We start from the raw sequence: 9680 nt of genomic DNA, 5'->3' as shown, positions 1-9680 counted from the left end.
GCTTTAAAAATTGACATCCGACTATCCATGAAAGACGTTTAATTCATTCCTCAAGCTAACCTGAGATGCTACATGACACATCAGCAGTGTTGGAGATGTTGGTCAGCTGACATGGCAGTAGCCAGCGGGACAGTGATGTTTGTGGGTATGCCAGTGTGGGAGGCTCATTCCACAGTGGAGACAGGACTGTTTAGAGGCCTGTTGTGTCTGGAGTCTCTCAGGTCACTTTAATATCAGCCCGAGGCCTTGAGTCAGCCCCCATGTCGCTCCAGCAATTACTGGAGGATCTCCCTCATGCTTCTTCCTTCTTCATTCCCTCCCTCTGCTGCTCTTCCTCACCCTTTTGCTGCCGTCTGCCACTTTGTTGTGTCTACTAAACTCTCACGTACTTCTCTCCCTTTGTTTCCTGTTTCTCCATCACATTTTAGTCAAAGATTAAACTGATGCTGAGCACAAAGCATGACATAATATTCTGCACTAAATCCTATTTGCTACGCCTCTTAACATTGCATCTTTGCAGCTCCAGAGGAGATTTGAGTGAGAACTGTTAACCCTCGAGTCCATCATCAACTTTTTCAACCATCTCTTTCTTAACTCGTGTTTACTCTGTCATTGATCTGCCACTAAACCAAGTTCCTGTCTGTGTATTTGTATACACAAGCCATCCCTGTGAGCTTGCGTGTATATAATAATGCTTTTAGGGGATTGGGCCCTGCATTGAGCCTTTTAACTTCAGTCAGCACTGCATCCTGATATCCTGGTGTGACTGGTTTGAGGGGGTAATTCACTCCACCAGAAACACAGGCTTTTAGAGGTTCCACATGTGCCTTGGCACCAGACAGAAGAGAGGCCAGTAGGTTTCATTAATTGTGGCAACATTCCTGTAGCGTTGTCAGGCGGTTTTATTAGTATTAGCTTTGCCTGCAGGCTGTCATTATGCCTCATTTAGAGCCTGAACCCTTTCCATGGCTGTCAGGTCATAACTGTTTAATAATATTGTTAACCACTAACAACTTAATCATCAAATCAATGAAGCCAGTTTAATATTATGAACTAATTGATCCAATCAGTCAAATTTTTAAACAAGCCACTGAATATATCGTGGTGAAATTAATTTCAGTATAAAGTGGGTGAATTTTTATGAATTTTTCTTTTCCCAAATACCTTAAAAAAGTGTTTTTATATGTAGGAAATATAGGACATTTCCCATATAGTGAACAAAATAATAATAATGTCACTGTCTCAAAGTTTGTATTTACAAAAGACCCCAAGAATTATCACAAATTGCAAATGAGGATTTAAAACTAAATTATGCGTACCTAATATGCTCTTTTACAGAGATGGATTGACAAAAATATTTGCAAGTTTCCCTTGTCCAACATCCCAGAAGAATGTCAAATGCTCCTTTAATCCAGGCAGCTCACTGGGTGGATTCATTGGAGCAATCATCCTAATAGAAGTAAATCCACAATAATTGACATGTCAAAATTACTTGCAAAAATTGAGGGTTTTTTTTTCCTTGACAGAGACCTTTTAAGCAGACCGAGATGATCCAGCGGGTTGGAAATGAAAAGCAGACTGATTGTTCCAGCAGGCATTAACCCCACCTCTGGATGGATCTCCCTGGGTCAGGCCTGGCTACTGAAACAGTCGCGCCTCTGACTGGTTTGATCCGAGCCTGTTGACAAGGTCAGCTGTAACTGGCTGAGGGGTTGTCATGACTGACTGCAAAGCGCTCCTGACTCATCTGTGCAATCATTTGTCAACATGTCATGTTGCTCAAATGTGAGGGTTGATTGAAAAAAGCCCAAAAATGATAGAAAACGACGTGTAATTGTCTGTTGGTCTGTTAGCAAATCAGCAAAGAATTTTATAATCCTCAACAAATTGCTTTTAGACATCTTGGTTCCATTTGAAGCCTTGTAATGTACTATAATAATGAAAAAGTATACTTTTTCTCTTATAGGGTAGTGTCTGCAGTTTCAAAATATTCAATCTGCCTTTTTTTCCTCATTTCTGGGATTTGACTTCTAACCGACACCATGTGAGTCACATGATGTGACTAATTCAAGCAAAGAAATGTGACTAGTTAGCAGCAGTGCTTATTGTGGTCGTCTGGACATGATTTGTTTGCACCAATAAAAACGGGCAGGAATTGTTTGTTTTTAATGACCATGTTATCCACCATGGAAGCATGAAATTTTATGTCTTTTTTCCACTGAGACCTCCAAAATCACCTCAGGATGAGATAATGAAACTGAATTACACTTTATTAGAAATATATTCTCTTGTGCTAGTGTATGAGTAAATATTTGACTTTGATCTAGTGTGTTTATGTGGCCGTTGCATGCGAGCACACGCATGATCGGTTTGTTTTTGCAAGATTTTCAGCCACTTTCAGAAGAAGCTAATGAAATCCTGACATCATTATGACTTGGTCAGAGAATGATCACAGAAAACTGCATGTACACATCTCTAAGTGGCTGTTAATTCACATTTTACCACTGTGTGTGTGTGTGTGTGTCCAGGCCCAGGCCCCCTGCTCACCCTGTGGTTTGCTGTCTCTCTGCATGGAGCTGAGATGTGAGGAGTGAACGACGAGCACTGCTGCCATCCCACTGCAGATCAAATACACATCAGGCGGCACGAGGACGACAAACAGTCAAAACAGAACCTGATCTCGGGGGCAATTACCAGTGTTTGCTTAATCTTTGGAACGTGCTGTCGAAGACTGGGGTCAATGACGCTGCTTGACTCTCTCTTTTTAGCTGGGGCGAGACTAGGGATTATTACTCATTAGGACTTCACAGTTTGGTGTTTGTACATGTGGAGGTATACGGGGGATGGAGAGGGGTGGTATTGGTAGGGGGGCAAGGCAGGATTCCACCATCAAACACACAGAAGAGAGCAGAGTGGGTTAACTGGGTGGTGTGTGTATAAAGGAGGACAAAAAAGAAAGGAAAAGGGGACAAAGAAAGACAAAAATAATAATATGTTCATAGTAAAAGTTCAAGCATGAATTTGTCTGAATGGACAGTAATAAAACCACATCCTTGGTTCAGTTTCTAAATTTTCTTCAGCTTACTTTTCAGCATTTGTTTTGGTGAACAAAGTTCTGACACTGACACTCTTTCAGCATTTCTCATCGTTAACCCGCTGGCAGTACTTTCCCACCGATTTGGTTACCTGTTTGTTACCTCAGCATCAATTAAAGCTATTTGAAACCTCAACCACCCACAGGCTCCTGAAACGTACAATTAAGGTGGCGTGAGACCTGGGTTTGCTTCACACTAATTCCACACCGCATTTAAATGACAGCGTCAAGGGCCCTCGAGGGTTGTGTGAATGGGTTTATTGGATAGCTGAAGATTCATAATTACCTGAAAAAGTAATTGCAACTAATTCCACCCAGCCTTCGGGATATTACAAGTTAGGCTTTCCGTCTCTGCCTATAAATACTTGCTGGAATGAAGTGGCCTTAAATTCATGTTTAAAATAATGACGAACAATAGGTCACGTGCATGTGACCTTTGGTGAATGGAATTACTGTGATAATGACATAACAAAATAATAATAACATGTTAACAATGATTAATTTGCTAGCATACACAACTTTGGCTCCCATTAACTTTTACCAACATAATAAATAATAAACATAAAGCAGCATAAATACTTGTGTGTCTCCATATCCATGACATCCACTCTATTCTACTTTAATTTGTACAACAGAGCCCTATTTTCTGCTGTCTAAAACATCTACTCTTCTCACCCTTGGACTCAGCACTTCTATTGAGCTGGCAACTTTAACACACGTTGGACTAAATTTAAGACTTACGGGAATTGGTGTTTGCTTAAGTTCACCAAAAACAGAAATAAATAATAAAGTTACCATGCTTATGTGGACATTAGGGTTGAGCAAGTACTCGGCTGAAACAAGTATTGGGTAAAGGTAATGTCATTTTTATGAGTACCAGTAAAATGCGTCAAAATCTGTATCAGTAAATATACCAACTTTTAAGAAAACTTGTTCTGTAAATAGTTATCTTACTCTTGTGATCACGTCCCATTTAAGCCTCACCCATTCCAAGTATGGACACGAATACAGATAATTTAGTTGTTTGAACAGATACAGATACAGATAAAGATAACGGTGTACTCACTCAGCCCTAGTTGACATATGGAGTTAACCACACTACATACCACTGAGAAGGTTTATGTTCCAGGGCTGGATTTTTAGTAATTTGTTGTAACCTAAATGTTTTTTTGGAATCCATTTTCTTATTTTGGAACTGAACACGGAAGTTTGGTTTCTCTTTAGCTTTTTATAAACTGGAATTATTTTACACATGAGTAAATGAATTCAACCTTTTCTTTAGTCTGTTTTCACTGTTCTTTTTCTGTCTCACACACACACAGACACACACACACACAAACATCTTGTGGTCATGTAGTGACTAACCCGGGGGATGAGAAGAGGTTTCATGCTGACAGGATGTCAGTGCTCAGTGGGAGATGGCTAACTAGTGGGAGCATCAAAGAACGGCTAAATCACCTCCCTTCCACCACAGCACAGTCACTGCATTCCTCCAAGGTGCAGATATGAAAGGGAGTATGTGCTTTGTAGAAGAAAATGTACAATCTAAGATAAGATTAGAGTCTCTGGCAATAAAAGTAGTAGTAGACAAGTCTGTATCCTGAAATTGTGCAGTTTTATTCCAGATTTTCTCCTCAAAACATTTCATAACTGTCGGCCATTGATACATTTTTCAAAACATACATGTATCTGCACATAACAATGTAGCAGCAACAGTGCAGCTGTCTTTACTTTGTACTTCACTGTTGGCTCTTTTCATTACTTTGGCAGCAGTAACACAGTAACCACCATCCTTAAAAAAATCTCATATACCACTCAGCACACACACTGAGGGGCCCAGTGCGTTTATACTTCCACCAGTGTGCAGCGGTAAAAGTTGTTGCGGAAAAAGAAAGAGAATATAATGAAACATTTATTTGGTGACAGCTTCACTCACTGTGCCTCTGTTTCACACTCGTATAAAGAGATGCCATAAATGACAAAATGGAAGTCGTGAACATAGACAGCACTTTGATTTTAAAGGCAATAACTCTCGGATTGGGCTCTCTGTGGGGTGGATACATTTAAGGAAATGTGCTTTTTTTTTTTTCAAAAAAATGGATGAATGTGTGTTTACATACGTTTGCGCTCATTCATAGTACTGGGCCACTTTTACAACTCTCCCTCCCTTTTTTAACACAAAGTAACTGTAGGTGAGTAAACATTGACTCCATTTCATCCAAAGTGGGTTTTTCCCCTTCTGCGCTTCATAGCCTCTCTATTGTGTTCTCGCTATTCTCATTCATCCCAAACTCAACCCCAACTCTCCCCTGCCAAGCCCGTTACACAGCCAAACAGGACCTGCTTTGACTGCCACTTAATTACACACCGTTTTGCTCCACAGTTTACCAGTCAAAAGGAGGGGCAGGCTGGGGGTATGTGCACGGGTGGGGGGAGTTGGGCTGGGGGTACGGGGCCCCCACTATCCTCTCCATCAATGTCGGCGGCCCCCACAAAGGCCCTCATGACAGAGGATGAGTAGTTATAATGCCGTGGCCGTGCCTGCCGCTCAAAGTCACCCCATTCCTAATTGCCATCAGAGATGGCAGATAATGGAGGGGCTTTGAAGTGAAAATGGCCCCTAATGAGCGAGAGAGAGGGAGAGAGAAAGCAAGGCAGGATGGGGGATAGTAACGGAGTGTATATGTGTGAGGATTGCATGTGAGCCTGTTTATGTGAAGGACAAAGTAGAGAAAATGGAAGAGAATATGTAGAAGTAGAAGAAAGGATGTGATGGGGAGCTGCTGTACTCCTCAGTGTCCCCCACTGTGCTCGCAGGAGTGCAGAGGAGTCCGAGACGGGAGTCTGAGACGGACACTCAGCAGGGGTGTGCTTCATCCATCTTCCTGGCTCGCCTACTCCTCACCCTTCCTCACCCCTCTGTCTCCAGTGTAGCCTCCAGGCACCTGTCTCCCCCAATGGTTTGTTTTGAGGCTCCTCTCTCCATCTTTTCTCTCCTTACTCCATACTCTCTTTCCTTTCATCCTTTTTTGTCCTCTGTCTGTCTACCCATCCCTCCTTTTGTTCCCGTCCCTCCCTCTTTTCTCTGTTTCTGCTGGACAAATTGACAATGGCACCGCCGCTTGGTCTGGCGTAACAACCCTTTCCATACCAGCGACATGCCTGGGATTCTTTGCACTGTCTTGAATACTTTCACATGATGCCAAGGAAACTCAAATGATTTACATACAAAGCATTTATCTTTTTTACTGCATGCTCCTTTTGTCATGCTCTTTGTTACTGTCTCTTGATTACCTTTTCTTTGTTATTGTGATGAAGCCCTCTCACCCTTTACCTCTGACTTTGTCAGCAGGCTGTAAAGCCAATTTACTCTCCAGGCCCACAGTACATTTGAATATACAAATAGAGCAAATCAGAGCTGGTCACATTTAGATGCACGAGGATAACAATCAGAAAAGTTTGTATACAGTAGCTAAATATCTAATTCATGATTATACGCACACACACACACACACACACCTATACCAAAACCATACAGACCAAATGAGATGTCATGGTTACCTTATTTACTTAAAAAGGTTTTTAAGTGTACTTTGGAACCATATACTTGGCTGTTATATTGTATGAATGCATTATTGGTGTCTCTGCAAGGCTAAATGCTTTTTTTAATTATTGCTATTATTTCCCAGTTTCCATAATGCCTCAATCGCACATTCTCTTTAATCTTGCTGCCATCTCTCATCCCCATTAGCTCTGTTGTTTACATACTATTGTTGTTCTAATTTAGATCTTTTTGATACACTACAAAACCAACTTTCCCCACGCTGAACTAAATGTCATATAAACATTTGCAGTCCTCTCTTTAAATCTCAAAGGCCATGACACTGAGCAGCTCTAGTGGCCTGTGCCACGACCCGCCCTCGTTGCACAATAAAACACGACCCGCTCAGCTGATGAAATGGCCAGTTAACTGTAATCTGCCTTTATCAGGCCCCATCAGCCATTGTGTTACTCCCTTTAGTCTTTGTCTCCCTCTCAAACATGTTGTGTTTTTAGTATGGTCTGCCATTTCAAAGGGTGCCTCTCTTCTCGACAAAGACCAGAGCCAGCAGGGCCTTTCTGAATGACAATACTTTGAGGAATCAGTTGGTATTTACTGCTGAAGAGGTGGAGTGCATTAAGCCAAAAGACTGATTGTTGTTGTGTTTGCCTTTACTAATTGGCTGGAAGGCAGTAAGCTGCTGATACAATTCAGAGGGAAAACAGTGATCAGAGGAGGAGACTGGGAGTGGAAACTGAAGATTAAAAAAATGCATGGTTGGTTGGCTTCTCAGGGCTGATGAGAACATTAAGATTATAAGGACATGCCAGACAGTGACACGCGGTCAAACCTTGTTTATTCAAAACTAAATGATTCTGTGTTTATTCCCACATGCTGAATGAGGTCATGACCCACTTTATCAATGACTCTGTGTACAATGGTAATGTCTACATAGCATGTATTAACCACCATAGTGGTGAATGATCAAAAGTAGGTTTATTTCTGGGTCATCCGCAATCCAGTGGGGTCCCTTGTCCTTGACAGAAACCTCAGAGACCGTCACTCTGAAATGAGAAGGAGGAGGAACGAGGACCAGAGGGACCTGGTACCGTCTAACCATGGGTACTTGTCTACTTAGTAATCAGGACAAGCTGTGGGGAGTCATGGCCTAAACTCTCAACCGCAATGTCTTCCTCTGCAGTGGAAGAAGACGAGAAAGAATAACAGAGGGGGGAATGGTGAGCGAGTGAACGTTTTTGCTGGACGAGCAGAAAAGTAGCCATCCCTGTGATGTGTTGTGAAGATCGGAGGCAAGCCACAGGTCTAAAAGGGACGCACTGTATATTTGTGCGTGTATGTGTGGGCGCGCTGTGCACGTTTATGTGTGTCACAAGTGGACCAAAGGCATGCACCAGTTCAGTTTTTGCTGACAAGAGCTGCCCCGAAAACAGAGACGCTACTCATCAACTTTTAGGTCAGAGGGAACCTAAATTGAGTGTGTGACATAGAGCCGAGAGGGAGACAGGAGAAGGAGGGAGGTGGGGGGAGGGGGACTCGAAATCAATGCGAAAGCCAAAAAGTTGGTCTCTCAAATGGTCATGGTTGAAACCAGTATTCACAGTGAATTTCCGGCCGCAGTGCCATGCCTAAGTCCCCTTGATTATTTTCTGGTTCAGGGGTTGCCGCATTTCAAAGCTTCCTCTCTGCCCACGTCTGTGATTCAGTCTTGTTAAGAGGCCTATATTTCAGCACAGAAAACCTTAAGCAAAATTAAAAGTGACTATCAATCACACAGAGGTCTCAGTCTTCTATTTGGGGTGTGGTGGTGTGGACCTGGACGTTCAGCAGTATAACCTTGCAACACTGAGTGGGCTGATATTTGAGTGTGTTTTTGGAATAGAAGGTTAAATTTACAGTGAGACTGGGAAACTTTCAAGTCTTAAAGCCGAGAGCCACGAAGCTCAGTTGCTTCAACAGTGAGTAGGTCTTTGTCCTCTGTGAAGATGCTTCAGTGAAAATGCACAATCACCCTCTGTCCAATGAAAAAACACCCAAATCAAATGAACATTATGTGAGTCAGAGCTTTTGCACTGAAGAAGATGCTTTTTCAGCTAACTATGAAAGTGATCCAGAATCAGATATTGAAAATATGCAACAGACAGACATGATTGCTTGCATCTTATTTAAAATGTTGCTTTGATTTGTATACACTAGAAGATTTTATTTTGAACTGTGGTAAAGCTTTCAGAAAGTCTTATCTATCCAGTATCTAGTATATGCACATTGCCATTGTTAGCATGCACAAAAAATCACGTGGAATTCTTTTAGATTAGATTTTAAAGGCGCACTCATTTTACACATGAGGTTCAGTTTACTCAAGGAGTACTGTTTAAAAAGTTGTATAATGTCTTCTGTGGCTCTGGAGCGAACTTTCTAACGTAAAATAAAAAAAACTCCAATGATGTCCTCAGGGTAATCCCGCATTACAATAAACTCTTTAGGGCATACAACTATTAAATATTTTAACTATAAAGTACTCTGATGATTATTTGTTGAATAAATATACTACTTTTATCAAATATCAGAAAATAACCCAATATAAAAAAAACTTTTCCAAATCTATTATAGAGGATTTAGATAAATGGTCAAAGTGGACAATATCATTAGCAGCCCGAAACTTAATTGTAAACATTTACTCTTTTATAGTAGTATGCTGTAAATGCCTCCCTCCGAGAGCTATTGGAATAGATTGCAAAATCCTAAAAAATATATAGAAAAGACAAAAACCAAGGATTAGAACTACACTACTCTAGCGTGATAATAGATTAGGAAGTTTAAATGTCCCAAATTTTGATTTGTATTATTTATCCTTTATGTTTCATACATTGTCAAAATGGGTTGAAGACGAGTTAAACACAGTCCTTCCAGAAAAATGCAGAGTTTTTGTGTGATTGTTGCGGGCAAAAATCCTTGATTATGCGGCACGTTTTCTTAAAAAATGCGATGGAATATGCGGGATATTTATGCAATTTTATGCGATGACAT

Source organism: Morone saxatilis, unplaced genomic scaffold, assembly GCF_004916995.1.
Source record: "Morone saxatilis isolate NCDOM2014 unplaced genomic scaffold, NCSU_SB_2.0 Contig18, whole genome shotgun sequence".
NCBI lineage: Eukaryota > Metazoa > Chordata > Actinopteri > Moronidae > Morone > Morone saxatilis.
Note: the sequence above shows the minus strand (reverse complement) of the source record.